The sequence below is a fragment of the Mesoplodon densirostris genome, assembly GCF_025265405.1.
Source record: "Mesoplodon densirostris isolate mMesDen1 chromosome Y unlocalized genomic scaffold, mMesDen1 primary haplotype SUPER_Y_unloc_1, whole genome shotgun sequence".
Taxonomy (NCBI): domain Eukaryota; kingdom Metazoa; phylum Chordata; class Mammalia; order Artiodactyla; family Ziphiidae; genus Mesoplodon; species Mesoplodon densirostris.
Window position 1 is genome coordinate 3,506,760 of NW_026778236.1, and position 18,288 is coordinate 3,525,047.

An 18,288-nucleotide genomic window follows, 5' to 3' on the forward strand; every position below is an offset into this window, starting at 1 on the left:
TATTCTGAACATTAAAAGCTCTCTTTCATTCCTGCAGAGCTATGTATGACCACCCAGATACGGCAGCAACCACACTGCCCAACCACAGAAAAATGAAAAAGAAGATGGGGTACATACGTACAATGGAAGATTACACAGCCATAAAAAAGTATGAAAAAAAGCCCACTACAGCAACATGGAAGGACCTGGATTTGATTACATTCAGGATAGTATGTTAGACAGAGAAAGACGCATATCATAGGATATCACTTATGGGTAGGGTTTAAAACTTGATATAAATAAACTATACTTTACAACACAGAAAGCTAGTCACAGACGTAGACACCAAAGTATGTGTACCAAAGGGAGAAGGTTGGGTGGAGGCCTAAACTAGGGGGTTGGGATTAACTGATGCACAATAATATAGATATAAAACAGAATACGAGCCACGACTTAAGTTGAACTCAGGCAACTGTTCCCAACACTCTGCAGTAAGCTAAGTGGAAAGAGAATTGACAACAGCATAGATATATATACCGGTATAATGGATTCAAGTGGCTCTACAGCCAATGCAGCACAGCAGTGTAAATTAAGTATGTTCCACCATAATATAAAAATTCCATTTACAGCAAAGGAACACCACCTGTATTCCCTAAGGTCTAGATGAACTGGCCTAGAGTCACATCCCTGGAGCCTCGGTAGGCTTGGGTCCCAAAGCTGCCCTGTGCTGGGACTGAGGCAGCTGGGGAGGATTTCCCTGCAAAAGGGTCCAGCTTGCACCTGTAGTGCCTCGTCCACTCTGAACGGCACCACTATCTCCACGTCAAGGAGTGCTGTGCTATAGCTTGTTAAGGCCAGTGCACCCAAAGAATGATGGACCCTGTGGCTGGAATAGCGCTATGATGGCTCCTCGGTATCCAGGTCTATTGGTGCTGGGGTTCCAACATCCAGCTTCCTACCTCACAGTCGCCGCTATTCCCGACCGCAACACTCCCATCTCAGTGATTTTGCTGGCATAGGGATCTGTCGAGAGGCTGGAAGAGAAGTGGGAAGATGGAATGTGACACGATACATTGGATATTTGTTGTGGCACGTTCCACTCTAATTTCAACTCCAGGACACGATTTTCCCGAATGACTGCCTTCCTGTATAACCGGCCTCTGCTTGAAAAAACGCCTGCCGCCCTGTGGCCGCTTCTTGTAACAGCCACTTAAAAACCGGTGCTTAGTGGAACTTCAAAATCAAAAATCCTGCTGAGCTCTGAAGGACACCTACCTTCCAGAAAGGTCCTGGGAAGGTCACTTATGAAGGATTCAAATCACGGCCCTCTTTCTACACGCCAATTTTGAGAGGAACAGTTAATTCCCAGTGTTCTTATAAAATAATTCACACACAAGGAGAAGTGATCTACATAGCTGAGTATTTGAGAAAGCGTAATCCAACCTACAGCATGTTAGCACCCCACAGTAGTCAGAATGGTCAAGGTCAAGGTGTCTACAGGCAATACATGCAAGAGTGAGATTAGAGAATTGAGAATCCCCCTAATAATTTCATAACAGTGCACATTAGAACCTGCCGTTATGGAAAACAGTATGCAGTTTCCCGCAATATATACACTGAGTACTAACTGATCATCAGACAATATCTTGCCTGGAAGTATATGCACAGAACACCATCCCTTTATAGCACACTGGCACCCCTTCGTTCCTTACAGAGCTATGTATGATCGCCCAGATATGGTCTCAACCACACTGCCCACCAAGTGACGAATGAAGAAAGAAGATGTGGTACATGTGTACAGTGTACCATTACACAACCTTAAACAAGACTGAAAAAATGCCCACTACAGCAACATGGAAAGACCTTGGTTTGGTCACATTCAAGATGGTAAGTTAGACAGAGAAAGACACATATCATAGGATATAACTTATGGGTGGGTTTTAAAACTTTATTTAAGCTAACTATACATTACAAACAGAAAACTAGTCAGAGACGTAGACACCACGGGATGGGTACCAATGGGATAAGTTTGGGGGGAGGCCTAAACTAGGGAGTTGGGATTAACTGATGCACACTAATATACATATAAAAGAGAATACGAGCCACGACTTAAGTTGAACTCAGGCAACTGTTCCAAACACTCTGCAGTAAGCTAAGTGGAAAGAGAATTGAAAACAGCATAGATATATATACCGGTATATCGGATTCAAGTGGTTCTACAGGAAATGCAGCACAGCAGTGTAAATTAACTATGTTCCACTATAAAATCAATATTCAACTTAAAATAAAGGAATACATCCCGTATTCCCTAAGGCCTCGATGATCTGTCCTGGAGTCTCATCCCTGGCGCCTCAGTAGGCTTGGGTCCCAAAGATGGAATATGGTTGAACTGAGGCAGCTGGGGAAAATTTCCCAACAACGGGGTTCAGCTTGCACATGTAGTGCCTCATCCACTGTGTACAGCATCACTATATCCACATCCAGGAATGTTATCCTACGGCTAGCCAAGCCCAATGAACCCAAACAATGATGGAGTCTGTGGCGGGAAGAGCACTGTCAAGCAAGCCGTTGTCCAGGTCTCTTGGTGCTGGGGTTCCCACGTCCAGCCTCCTATATCAGTGTCACCCCAGTTACCGACCGCAATACTCTCATCTCGGCTATTTTGCTGGGATGGCGATCTGTCGAGTGGCTGGAGGGGAAGCGGGAAGATGTAATGGGACACAATCCCTTGGGTATTTGTTGTGGTACCTTCGCTCTAATTTGAATTCCAACACACGATTTCCCCGCACGACTGGATTCCCGCCTCACCAGACTGTGCTTGAAAAAATATCCTGTCGCCCTGTGGCCGCTTCTTGTAACAGCAACTTAAAAACCGGTGCTTAGTTCAACTTCATAATCAAACAGTCAGTGGCGCTGTAAAGGACACCTACCCTGAAAAAATGTCCTGGGAAGGATACTGAAGAAGGATTCAAATCACTGCCCACATTCAACAGGTCAATTTCAACAGCTACTTTTTTTTTTTTTTTTTTTTTTTGCTGTACACGTGTCTCTCACTGCTGTGGCCTTTCCTGCTGAGGATCACGGGCTCCGGATGCGTTGGTTCAGCGGCCATGGCTCATGGTGTGGAGAAAAGGTAACACTCTTGCACTGCTGGTGGGAATGTAAACTGATACAGCCACTGTGGAGAACAGTATGGAGGTTCCTTAAAAAACTAAAAATAAAACTACCATATGACCCAGCAATCCCTCTACTGGGCATATACCCTGAGAAAGCCATAATTCAAAAAGAATCATGTACCAAAATGTTCATTGCAGCTCTATTTACAATAGCCCAGAGATGGAAACAACCTAAGTGTCCCTCATCCCATGAATGGATAAAGAAGATGTGGCACATATTTACAATGGAATATTACTCAGCCATAAAAATAAATGAAATTGAGCTATTTTTCATGAGGTGGATAGACCTGAAGTCTGTCATACAGAGTGAAGTAAGTCAGAAAGAGAAAGACAAATACCATATGCTAGCACATATATACGGAATTTAAGGGAAAAAGTGTCATGAAGAACCTAGGGGTTAAACAGGAATAAAGACCCATACCTATTTGAGAATGGACTTGAGGATAAGGAGAGGGGAAAGGATAAGTTGTGACAAAGCGAGAGAGAGACATGGACATATATACAGTACCAAATGTAGGATAGGTAGCTAGTGGGAAGCAGCCGCATAGCACAAGGAGATCAGATCGGTGCTGTGTGACCGCCTGGAGTGGTGGGATAGGGAGGGTGGGAGGGAGGGAGATGCAAGAGGGAAAGCATATGGGAACGGATGTATATGTATAACTGATTCACTTTGTTATAAAGCAGAAACTAACACACCATTGTAAAGCAATTATACTCCAATAAAGTTGTAAAAATAAAAAAACAGTGCTTAGTGGCATTTCCTTATCAAAAGGCCTGATGGGCTGTAAATGACATCTACCCTCCAGAAATGTACTGGAGAAGGTCACTGAAAAAGGATTCAAATCAGGGCCCACTTTCATGAGCCAATTATAAGAGGTACATTTTATTCCCAGTGTTCTTAACAATACAGACACACAAGGAAATATAATGTACATCGCTAAGGATTTGAGAAAGGGAAATGCAGCCTACAGCAAGGTATCACTCCGCACCAGTCTGACTGGCCGTGGTCAAAATGTCTACAGGCAATACATGCAGCAGAGGGCTTTGAGAAATGAGAATCCCCCTAAGCCATTCGTAGGACTGCATATTGGAAACTGGCATTATGGAAAACAGTATGGAGTTTCCCTAAATAAATACACCCAGAACTACTCTATGATCATACAATGACCCTCCGGGATGCATATGCATAGGACAGCATCCTGGCAAACACACTGGCACGACTACATTCCTTGAAGACCTATGTATGATAGCCCAGATATGGCACCCACCAGACGGCCCATCAACAGATGATTGAAAAAAGAAGGTGTGGTATATGGATACAGTGAAGTTTTACACAGCCAGAAAAATGAATGGAAAAATGCCAACTACAGCAACATGGAAGGAACTGGATTGGATCACATTCAGGATAGTAAGTTAGACAGAGAAAGACATGTCATAGGATATCACTTATCGGTGGGCTTTAAATCTTGATACAAGTAAACTGTACTTTACAAAACACAGACCAAGTCACAGATTTAGAAATGAAAGCATTTTTACCAAATGGAGAAAGTTGGGGGGAGGCATAAATTAGGAGGTTGGGATTAACATATGCACACTAATATACATAAAACAGGATATCAGACAGGACTTAAGTTGAACTTAGGCAAGTGTTCCCAACACTCTGGAATAACCTAAATGGAAACAATCAAAAAGAGAATATATACATATATATATTATATATATATAAAAGAGAATATATATATATATAGAGAGAGAGAGAGAGAGAGAGAGAGAGAGAGAGAGAGACAGAGACAGAGAGAGAGACAGAAAGAGACAAAACAGAATCAAGAGGCTGTGCAGCTAAAAAAAGACCAGTCAGAATGGCCATGGTCAAAATGTCTACAGGGAAAACATGCGGGAGAAGGCTTGGAGAAATGAGAATCCCTGTAAGCCATTCGTAGGACTGCACACTGGAAACGGGCATTAAGGAAAACAGTATGGAGATTCCCTAAATAAATACACCAAGAACTACCCAATGATCAGACAATGGCCCTCCTGGACGTTTATGCATTGAACACAATCCCTGCAAATCACACAGGTATTTCTCATGTAAAACATTGGCAAGCAGAAGGAGCTAGGATTATATATTTCAACTGCTGAAAGAGAAAGAAAAAAAACCTGTCAACTGAGAGTTCTATATTCACCAAAATTTCCCTTTTAAAATGAACGAGAATTTAGACATTCCCAGATGCACAAAAGCTGAGAGTGTTTGTTTAATAAACCTGTCCTAAGAATTACTAAAGGAAAAATCTACAGGTTGAACTAAAATAAATCTAGACAGTAATTATAAACCATGTAAGAATGTAAATATCTCCATTAAAGAAAAATATATGGGCAAATATAAAAGTCTGTATTTTGCAATTTTGGTTTCTAACCCCACTTTTTCTTTGTACAGGATTTAAAAGGCAAATGTATATAAATAGTTATAAATCTTTGTCATTGGGCATAAAATGTAGAAAGATAGTTTTTGATATTGGTAACATAAAGGAGGGTAAAAATAGTTTCATCATTGTATAGAGATTTAGTACAGAATTTAAGTTAAATTGGTAACAATTTAAATTATATTATTATAGCTTTAGAATATTTGGTGCAATCCTCATAATGATCATAACTACAATTTCTATAGAATGTACACAAAAGCAACTGAGAAGTTAATCTATTATAGAAATTTAACAAAACTTAAAGAAATGTAATGGAGAAAATAAAGGACAAAAACTACATGTATAGGAAACAAAGAAGAAAATATGTGGAGTACGTCCTCCCTTATCATTAATTTCTTTAAATGTTAATAGATTAAAGTCTATAATCAAAGGAACATATTGGCAGAATAATTTTTTTAAGAACACAATCTAACTATATGCTTCCTGTAAAGTGAGTCTTACCTAGAGCAAAAGACACAGATAGGTTGAAAATAAAGGGTTAGAAAAAAATTCATTTAATTAGCAATCAAATACTTGGAATGGTTATATTATTACTGGACAAAATATACTTTAAATCTAAAACTATTACAAGAAACAAAAAAGGAAGATTATATACATGTATATGTAACCAAAGAACAAAAACCAATAGAGAACAGAAGTATGCATGGAGTTAAAGGAGAAATGGATAATTCTATAATAACAGTTGAAGCCTTCAAAACACAACTTTGAAACAAACAAATACAGATTAAGAAGGAAATATAAGGCTTGAACAACAGTATAAACCAATTGGACATAATAGATATCTACATTAAGTCTCTACAACAAAAGCAAAATACACATTTAAAAAAGTGCACTTGTAAGATTCCCCATGAGGGAGCACATGTTAAGCCACAAAACAACTATTAATAAATTTTATAAGGCAAAAATTGTAAAATGTGTTTTCTCAGATTACAACGAACTAAAACTAGGGATCAATAATAGAAGGTAAGCTTGGAAACTTATAGATATGTGGAAATTGTATAATATACTCTAACAACACATTAAAATATACAAGCGAAATTAGAACACACCTTAAGAAAATTTAAAATAAAATAAAATATTACAAAATTGATGGTATATAGCAAAGGCAGATTGAAAAACAAAATTATAGCTGTAATTGCATACTTTAAAGAAGAAGAATCTCAAATCAATTACCCAATCTGCACATTAAGAAAATAGAAAGAGAGAGAAAACTGAACCCAATGCTAATGAAAGGAAGGATTCAACATAATATAGAATGGAGATAAAAAAGACATAGAGAACAGAAAATCAACGTGAAAAATTAACAAAATCAAAAGTTGGCTCTTGCAGAAGATTGACTAAATTGACTAGCTTTAGCTAATTTAACTAGTGAAAAAGAGAAAACACAAATTACTGTATCAGAAATGAAAGTTTGGAAATTACCCTTGATTTGATAAAAAATATAACCAATAATCAATTCTGTGTTTACAAATTGGATAACCTAGATGAAATGAACAAGTTCCTAGAAACAAAATTAAGAAAAATGAGTCATGATAGTGTTACTGACCAGAGTCCTTGGCCTCCTTAATCAATAGAAATTGATCAGAGGTCAGACAAGAAATTCAGGCAAGGCTTTATTGGGGTTTCTGCAGCAGGGGGCAGCAAGAACAAGTAACAGGTGCCCTTGCCTGCTCGCTCCCTGAGAGGGGCAAGCTGGTTCCTTATAAGGGGTGAGGGTAGGGGTGTGCCCAAGGGTCGGGCTGAAGGTGTGGCTTAGGTGGTCTGCCCATCCCTTTGGTGGTGTTGAGTACAGGGGGCATGCGCAGTGCTCTGCTTTTGATCCCGACTGCCCTGCTTTTGCTCGTGGCTCTTCAGAAGTGGCAGTTGAGGTTTTTTTGGTTTCTATATCTTTGGTCCAGAATTTACCCTAATGCACATTCACGCAGTTCTTTTTAGTCCCATAGAGTTTCTTTGTATTTTGTTGCTAAAGGAGAGGTGCGTCCAGATGCAAGTGTTGCAGCAAAGGGTCCCAGGTCCCAGCCTGTCTCAGTAGAGCTAATAAATAATCTTCACATTTGAAAACTTAGTTTTAAACTACAGTAATATGGGCTTCCCTGGTGGCTCAGTGGTTGAGAGTATGCCTGCTGATGCAGGGGACACGGGTTCATGTCCCGGTCCGGGAAGATCCCACATGCCACGGAGTGGCTAGGCCTGTGAGCCATGGCTGCTGAGCCTGCGCGTGCGGAACCTGTGCTCCTCAATGGGAGATGGGGCAACAATGACAGGCCCATGTACCGCAAAATAATAATAATAATAATAATACAATATATTGTAGCACAAAATGATGATTTTCCAGCAACCAAACCCAAATACTGTGAATACTGTGATCTAACTGATAAAGAAATCAAAAGACCTGTCATGAAAAAAATTCAGTGAGCTACAACACAACTCAGAAAGACAACGCAGTGGTATCAGAAATAAAAATGATGAACAGAAGGAGTACTTTAACAAGCCCATTGAAATTGTAAAAAAGGACTGATGAAATTCTGGAGCTGCAGAACTCAGTGAATGAGATGGAGAATGCATTATATAGCATACGAAGTAGAGCATATCAGATAGAAAAGAGAGAATAAGTGAGACAGGATATAAATATAGAAATAATTCAAGTGGAAGAGGAAAGGGAACTAAGTTTTTTTTAAAATTGAAAAAAGCCTCAAAAACTATCAGACTCCATTAGGAGAGCCAACATAATATTAGTTGGTATACCAGAAGAAGAAGAGAGGAAAAAAGGAGGAGAGAGCTTATTTAGAGAAATAATAGCCAAGAACTCCTCAAACCTAGGGAAGAAACTGGGTATAAAGTCCACAATTCTAATAGAAACATTATTATCCCTATGAAAACAAACGTTCTCCAAGATGCATAGTATAAAAACTGTCAAAATTCGATCATATAAATAAGACAGATTTTTCAGCAGAAACTCTACAGGCCAGGAGAGGGTGGAATGAGATATTCAAAATATTAAAAGATAAAAATGCCAGTCAAGAGTATTTTATTTGCCAAAGTTATCCTTCAGACCTAAAAAAAAAAAAAAAAAAAAAAAAAAGGTTGAGGAAATTTACCATCACTAGAGCAGCCTTACAAGAAATGTTGAAAAGAGTTGTTCAAGCTGAACCAAAAAGACAGAATTTGAAAATAGTAAATCTTTTTAAGAGTAGTAAATATTTATGTATCAATAACTATTCTAAATGTTAATAGATTGAACTCACCATTCAAAAGAGTGCTGGATTGATAAAAACAACAACAAAAACAAGATCCAACTATATGCTGCCTAAAGGAGACTTATTTCAGCTCTAAAGACACATAGAGGCTCAAAAGTGAAAAACTGGAAGATGATATTCCAACCAAATGAAAACCAAAAGAAGGTGGTGTAGCCATACTTATGTCAGAAAAATAGACTTCAAGCCATCATTGGCTTGAAGGTAGCAAGAGACAAAAAAGATTATCATACAATAATAAAAGTGTTAGCACTATAAGAAGACATAAAAACTGTAAAGATATACACTCCCAGCACCTGAGCACTAAAATATACTAAGCAAATAACAATAGATCTGAAGGGAGAAATAGGCAACAATACAATACTTGTAGAAAACACAATACACCACTATCAGCAATAGACAATCCAGACAGTAAATCAATAAGAAAACATTGGAACTGAACCACACTTAGAACAAACAAACTTAATAGACATTTTAAGAACAATCTATACAACAGCAGCTGAATATCCAGTCTTCTCAAGTACACATGTAACAATCTCCAGGATAGATTATATAAAAGGCCACACAACAAAAACCTGAAATCTTTATAAGATTGAAATCATACAATTATCTTTTCTGACCAATATGTTATGAAACTAGAAGTTGACAAAGAGGAAAGTGAGAATATCTTAAAATATGTGGACACCAAACACCACATTACTAAAGAATCATAAGGCAAAGAAGAAATCAAAACAGGAATAAAAATGTAACTCAAGACAAATAAAAATGCAAATACAGCATATCAAATAGTGTGGGTTGCAGTTAAGGCAGTTCTAAGAGAAAAATTTATAGCAACAATATATACCATATTTTAAGAAAATAGAAAGATCTTAAAATCTTAAATGAACAATTTAAGTTTACACCTCAGGGAACTAGAAAAAAAAGAACAATTTAATCCCAAAATTAGCAGAGGGAAGGAAATAAATGAAATAAAGATCAGAAAAATCAGTAGACAGGGTCAACAAAACTAATAGCTTTTTCTTTGAAAATATAAACAAAATGGACAATTCTTTAATTAGAGAAGAAAAAAAGAGAGATTCAATTAAATAAAATTAGAAATAAAAGAGAAGGCATCACAACTAATGCTACACAAATACATAGAATCATAAGACTGCTATAAACAATTACATGCAAATAAATTACATAACATAGAAGAAATAGATGTATTTCTAGAAACACACAACCTACAAAGACTGAGTCCAGAAGAAATAGAAAATCTGAACAAAGCAGTAATGAATAAAGAGTTCGAGTCAGTAATCAAAAACCTACCAGCAGGTAAAACTCCAGGAACAGATGGTTTCACTAGAGAATTCTACCACACACTTAAAGAAGAATTTCACCAATTCTCACACTTTTCTAAAACATCAAAGAGGAGGGAATACTTCCAAATTCATTTTACGAAGCCAGCATTACGTTCATACAAAAACCAGATAAGAATACCACAAAAAGAAAATTATAGATCAATATTCCTAATAAATACAGATGCAAAATTTCTCAGCAAAATATAAGCAAACTGAATTCAAGAACACGTTAAAGTTACACCATGACCACATGAGATTTATCCTTAGGATGCAAAGACAGTTCAACATACATAAATCAATACATGTAATGCATCATACCAATAAAATGAAACCTAAAAGTCACATGATCGTCTTAATAGACACAGAAAAGCGTTTGACAAAATACAATATTCTTTCATGATAAAACCATTGATAGATGGGGAATAGAAGAAATATACTTCAATATAAGAAAGGTCTTTTAGAATGAAAGCACATCTAACATTATTCTAAATAGAGGAAAACTGAAAATGTTTCTTCTAAGGTCAGAAACAAGACAAAGCTGCCCATTTTCACCACTCCTGTTTATTTATTTACTTATTTATAAATTTATTTATTTAATTTATTTGGCTGTGTTGGGTCTTTGTTGCTGCAGGCCGCCTTTTCTAATTGCAGCGAGCATGTGCTACTCTTTGTTGCATGGGTGTGCTTCTCATTGCTGGATAGCACAGGCTCCAGGCGTGCAGGCTTCAGTAGTTGTGGCTCTCAGGCTCTAAAGCACAGGCTCAGTAGGTGTGGTGCATAGGCTTCGTTGCTCAATGGCATGTGGGATCTTCCCGGACCAGGGCTTGAACCTGTGTTCCCTGCATTGGCACGTGGATTCTTAACCACTGAGCCACCAGGGAAGTCCCTCAGCCCTCCTTTTTATAGAGTATTGTAGGTTCTAGCTAGAGCACTTAAGCAAAACAAAGAAATAAAATGCATCCAAATTGGAAAAAAGGAAGTAAAGTTGTCAGTTTTTGCTGGTGACATAATCCTATGTATGGAAAATCCCAGTAAAAAATTTGTTGACATTAATCAACAATTTTACAAAAGTTGCTGGATCCAAAATCAACATACATAAATCATTGCATTTCTTTACACCAATGGTGAAGAATAGCAAAAAGAAATTAAATAAACTAACCAATTCACAATAGCATCAAAACAGTAAAATACTGAGGAATAAATTATTTTAACAGCAGGAACTATAATTTAATCACATCATATCATATTACACTATGTAACATTCTACATTTTACCTGTTGATATGTAACATAGTTATGTTGATTACAAGCATTATTTGCTAAGACTTATGTTATAAGTGCTTCTTTCCAAGTGTTACCGTTTATTTAGTGTTTATCTATATGTTAACATTAAGTAAGTCAGTGATAAATGTATATAATGCATTGTGCCATTTATCCCTAGAAAACTAAAACAACTATGAAATATAAAACAAGGCTATCAACATCACAGATGCATGTCTTGGGTAGGTTAACAGCATTTCCCCCTTAACATGAAGGTATTTTCATCAAAAATGCTTCATCATTTTTAAGATAACATTACTTTAGCAGCAGCTGGTCTTCAGGACAAGTAGATCAGAAGCTTCAAGTGCTAAAGATACTGAATTACTCTGAGAAACGTCCTTCCACACAACTAATGAAAAGAAGTGAACTGCTGGTGTCACCTTAACATAAAATTGTGCATTTTCCCTTTCAATGTGTGATTTAGTTCATTTATATGATGACAACAAAGTTTTGAAGTTCTCATGGCACACCAGGGAGATGGACTGATTTGTCAAGAAACGTCTTATTTGTTTTAATATTTAAATTATAATAATACAATAACTAGAAAAAGGTCAGTTCCTTGGTGGTTTTAAACCACTTCAATTTCAATATTTGTTTTTCAAAATAATGATGCAATTAAATCTATGCCTCTGCAACAATAGTGAGATACAGTTTCCTTTCCTAGATAAAGGAGATGAGGTTTATTCGAGTAGATGCTTTAAATAAGGTAGATTTTTCCCGATTACTTATCAATCTTGCATGTTTGACATAAAATATATTATGAAAGCTTAGGAACTGAAATATCTGCACAAGAAAATCTACCAAACTTTTCTAAAAGAAATTGAAGACACAAATAAATAATGACATGTTATGTTTATAAATTGGAAGAATTAATATCATTAACATGACCATATTCCCCAAAACCATGTACAGGTTCAAATCCCATCAAAATACCAAAAACATTCTTCACAGAAATAACAGAAACAATTCTAAAATTTGTGTGGAAACACAAGTAACCCCAAATAGCCAATGTAATTCTGGGAAAAAGAACAAAGCTAGAGGTATCACGTTTCTAATATCAAATTATACTGCAAAGCCATAAATACAGAATGCTACTGCCATTAAAATAGACATATCAACCAAGGGAACAGAATAAAATGCTCAGTATTAAATATGAGTATACACAATCAATTAATATTTGACAATAGAGCCAAGAATACCCAATTCAGAATAGATAATCTCTTCAACAAATGGTTGCTTGATTAAGAGAAAAGAAAGGTCTCAAGTAAAGCATGTCCTAGACTAAACCCCCTCAAGGGACTAAGAAAAGAACAAGCTCTGCCCAAAATTAGCAGAAGGAAGAATATAAAGATTAGAATAGAAGTAAATGATATAGAGACTGGAAAGACAGTAGAAGAAAATCCAAAAAATGTGGTTTTGCTTTGAAAATAAATAAAGGTAACAAATATTAGGTAGACTAACCAAAAAGAAAAATTAACAGTGATTTAAGGAAACAAAATTATAAATGAAAGAGGAAACATTACAACTATACCAGAGAAATAGAAAGTATCATGAGTTATACCACTGAAAACTATCATATGAAAACAAATTGAACAACTTAGAAAAAAAATTAGAAACATACAACCAACCAAAACTGAATTGTAATGAAATGGAAAATCTGAACAGAAAATTACAGAATCAGGAGATGGAATCATTAAAAAAATTTTCCCAATAAGGAAAGATCTAGGACCAGATGGCTTCATGTATGAATTCTGCCAAACTGTGAAAGCATAATTACTGCCAATGCTTTTCAATTTTTTTGAAAAAATTAAAGAGGAGGAAACACTTCCAAACTAATTTTTGAGCTAGCATTACCCTGAAAGCACAGTCTAATATTGCACTGTAAGAAAAGAAAATTACAAGAAAATGTTTCTGATGAGCATAGATGTAAATATTGTCAACAAAATATTAGGTTACGGAATTTAACAGCACATAAAATGGGTCAAACATATCAAGTGAGACATAATAGGATGTAAGGATGGTTTATCATACGGAAACCAATAAACATGATACACCACATTAACAAAAGAGTAAAATCACATGATTATCTCAATAGACTCAGAAAAGCACTTGACAAATTTTAATAATCTGTCATAATAAAAAAACTCAACAAATTAGGTCTAGAAGATATGTACTTCAATGTAATAAACTTCCTATATGACAATGCACAGCTATCATAATAATTGTGGAAAGCTGAGAGTTTTGGGGGTGTTTTTCTCTAAAATCAGCAAAAAACAAGGGTACCCCTGATTACCAATTGTCTTCAATATGACATTGGAAGTCCCAGGTAGATCCATTGATTAGAGAGAAAGAAAGAAAGAGAGAGAGAGAAACAAGGAAGGAGGGAAGGAAGGAAGGAAGGAAGGGAGAAAGAAAGAAATGTAGAAAAAATGGAAGGAATGGAAGGAAGGAAGAAAGGGAAGGAAGAAGGAAATAAGGAATGGAGGGAGGAAGGAAGGAAGGGGAGGAGGGAGGGGTGAGTACGGGAGAAAGGAAGGAAGAGAGAAAGATAGAGGGAAAGTTTGGAAGGAAAGAAGGGAAAGGAAGAAAGAAAAAGGAGAATGAGGAGGAAAAAGACAGAAAGAGAAACGAAGACAAATAAATACAAACAGAAAACAAAAGTGAAGAAAGAAAAGGCAAACAAATTTTAAAAACCTAATCTCTGTCTGTAGATGATGAAATCTTATATATAGAAAATTTTAAACACTCCACCAAAAAGCTATTAGAATTAATAAATTAATTCAGTAAAGTTGCAGTGTACAAAAATCTGTTACATTTCTATACGTTAATGATGAAATATTCAAAATAGAAGTTAAATAAACAATCCCATTTATGATATTATCAAAAACAATGAAATAATTAATAATAAATTAACCAATGAGGTAAAAGTTCTGTAAACTGAAAACTATAAGACATTGATGAAAGAAATTGGATAAGTACAAATAAATGGAAAGATATCCTTATTCTTGGCTTGGAAGAATTAATGTGATATTGTTCATAGTACTCAAAGTCATGTATAGATTTAAAGCAATCTTTATCAAAATTCCAATGGCATTTTTTTCCACAGTGAAGTAAAACAGTTGTGGCTCAAAGCAATGGAATAAAAAATAAAATTAAATTTAAAAGCCACAGCATTTTTGGGAAAAAAAGAAGTAAGGAACAAAGAGGGGGAATCACTCTTCCTGACTTCAGACTATATTGAAAGCTAATGTAAATCAAAAAATATTTTTGGACTATTATAGGGAGCACAGTGGAATATTTTAAGGAGCACATTGGAATATTATAGGTAGCCCAGAAAATACACACATATATATGGTCAACTGATACATGTCAAAGATGCTGAGAATATACAGTGGGGGCAATGAGAGTCTCTTCAATAACTGGTGCTGGGAAAACTGGAAATCTAAACATGCAAAAGAATGAAACTGGTTTTTTAGACAAATCACACAAATCAACTCAAGACTGATTAGTGATTTAAATGTGAAACGAACTGTGAAACTCCTAGAAGAAAACATAGTAAAAACTCCTTGATATCGGCCTTGGCAATGTCTTTTTGAATATGCTATCAAAACCACAGGCAACAAAAATCCCAACTGGGACTGTATCAAACTAAAAAGCTTCTGTACGTAAAGGTTGTGATCAGGCAATCAGTGAAAAGGTAACCTATGAGGGCTTCCCTGGTGGCGCAGTGGTTGAGAGTCCGCCTGCAGATGCAGGGGACACGGGTTCGTGCCCCAGTCCGGGAAGATCCCACATGCCATGGAGCAGCTGGGCCCATGAGACATGGCCACTGAGCCTGTGCATCCAGAGCCTGTGCTCTGCAATGGGAGAGGCCACGATAGTGAGAGGCCTGCATACCGCAAAAAAAAAAAAAGTAACCTAAGAAATGAGAAGAATATTTAGAAACCCTATATCTGATAAGTTAATATTCAAAAAACATATTTTTTGTTTTTTGGAGTGGGAGAAAAGACTGACTACAAATAGGCCCAAAGAGTGTTTTGGTGCTGATAGAAATATAATACTTAAAGATGGTAAAAGTTTCATTACTCTGTAAGATTACTAAATAATACAGAATTGTTTTCTTATAATGTGTGGATTTTATGTTATAACACATTAATAAACATGTTTTTAAATGGGCCTTCCTGAAGACAATAGAGAAACAAAGCAGTGGATAGTTGAAGGAGATGGCAGTCACACTCACAATGGCTTCTCTTCCACCATGCAATCTGCTCAGCAACTGCCCTCACCCTCCTATTCTAATTTAGCAACAGGTGTCCCAGTGGTGTCCAACCCCAGCACTGACTCTAGAACAGCTTCCTCAAAACAAACACTGATGGCAGTTGCCCGTCATAACCACTAAAAACATCCTCAGCTTTATGCCCTATCATTAAATTAGCTAGATCTACCTCAACTGTGAAAGAATGAACTTGGTCTGCCAGAGAATGTTGAATCAGGAATTTGTGTAAATAGAGAGGTATAATATATTTCAGTAACAATTTGAAACACAACTTGCAAGAAGAGAATCAGAAACAAACAAAAAAACTATTAATTACCTGCTCATGAAGACATATTTACTGCTACTGAAACAAGATTTTCAGTATTAAATATGACTTTCCTAATGTATATGGATTCGAATCTCTGTTGCTTCATCTCAGAAAATGTTACTGATGAAATTATGGTGAGCTGAGAAATGTCAGTTCTACCAGATTCTCCCAACGAGCTCATGAAGGGCTTAAAGAGTTTGGGGTACTTTCTCCATGGCAATGGACTATTTTGATGAGAAACTTGTTTTAATTCTTCAGAAAAAATTACTATAATTGAATTAGTCTGGAATACTCATGGTTTTTCCTCCAGTTTCAGAACATTCTGCAGCCCTGACAATAACTCAGTGTTCTCCAAGCAAAGCCCTTAAACACAAGAGATTACCAAACTCTAACAGCACATTAAATAAGTAATGCTGATGTGGCTGTTCTCAGGTGTGAAATTTCAGACCTTTATGTAAACCCAAATGAAAGAACAGCAAAAGCAGCTTCAAGACCAACACTAGAGCCTGCTAAAACAAATGCAGTACATAGGTGAACAGTATGCATGGGTAGGGCAGAGGGAACATGAACTGTAAGTGATGGACTATACAGTATAAATTCCCTCCGGGTGTGGGCAGAATGAATAGCCTCCTCAGAATTTTGTTTTAAAAATGTAACAAAGCCAAAGATTCTTTTAGAAAATCTAAATGCCTTCAGAATGAAATATAAATTGAAAGTGATCCTAGCTGCAGAAGAGATAGCTTAGTAGCATAAGTAATTATATGCATATGAGAATTATGTGAGAAACATGGTGTCCCATAGGCTTTTAGACATTGAGAACACAAACTGGAATTTTCACAGTTGGAATATGCTTACCACTTCTCCTGGTTGGATTATTACATAGAATCTTTTTATTTTGTGATAAATTTTCATTAATCATACTAGTTCTATCATGTTTAGAAGAATAAATATTTTTGTGCTGTCAACAAAGTACACTAGTTTTTTTCTGCATATTTGTACCTACACACATATTTTAAACAAACCCAGACTTGACAGACTAGAGCTTAAGTTTAATACTATACACATGAAAGAGAAGACCTGCTTTTCAAATAGACACTACACTGCTTTTGGAAAAAAGTAAACTTTTTGTTTAAATGAGGTTTGTCTGGAGTGGATGAAAAGTGGTTGATGCCTTTGTGAAGTTATGAGTAACAAAAAGACCACTTCTGCAGTATTTATGGTAAAAGAAAAATCCTTTACTGTATTGACTATATATTTTTATAACCTATTGACAGAGAACGTAGCCAGTCACTATATACATGTTTTCAGTTCTCTTCTGAGGCCACGTCTTACAATGCATGGATGGATGCATGCATTGCCTGATCAATCCATTTATGTTCTTGCTTCGGTATTGATCTCGTAGTAGATGTTTCTTCACCTTTTTAAAACATCTTTATGGAGTATAACTGCTTCAAAATGATGTATTAGTTTCTGCTTTATAACAAAGTGAATCAGATATACATATACATATATCCCCATATCCCCTCCGTTTTGCGTCGCCCTCCCACCCTCCCTAGCCCACCCCTCTAGGTGGTCACAAAGCACTGAGCTCATCTCCCTGTGCTATGCGGTTGCTTCCCACCAGCAATCTATTTTACATTTGGTAGTATAATAAGTCCATGCCACGCTCTCACTTCATCCAATCTCACCCTTCCCCCTCCCCATGTCCTCATGTCAGTTCTCTATATCTGCATCTTTATTCCTGTTGTGCCCTTAGGTTCTTCATAACCACTTTGTTTTTCTTCATTAGATTCCATATGTATGTGCTAGCATACATATTTGTTTTTCTCATTCTGACTAACTTCACTCTGTATGACAGACTGTAAGTCCATCCACCTCACTACAAATAACTCAATTTCGTTTCTTTTATGGCCGAGTAATATTCCATTGTATAAATGTGCCACATCTTTTTTATCCATTCATCTGTTGATGGACACTTAGGTTACTTCCATGTCCTGGCTATTGTAAATAGAGCTGCAATGAATATTGCGGTACATGACTCTTTTTCAATTATGGTTTTTCAGGCTATATACCCAGTAGTGGGATTGCTGGGTCATATGGTAGTTCTATTTTTAGTTTTTTAAGGAACCTCCATACTGTTCGCCATAGTGGCTGTAT

At 36.5% G+C, this 18,288-nt stretch overlaps 1 pseudogene; it reads left to right on the forward strand.

Annotated features, from left to right (window-relative positions):
- Positions 1-523: 523 nt before the first annotated feature.
- Positions 524-16,706, forward strand: LOC132482982 (F-box only protein 28-like; annotated as a pseudogene).
- The last annotated feature ends 1,582 nt before the right edge of the window (positions 16,707-18,288 follow it).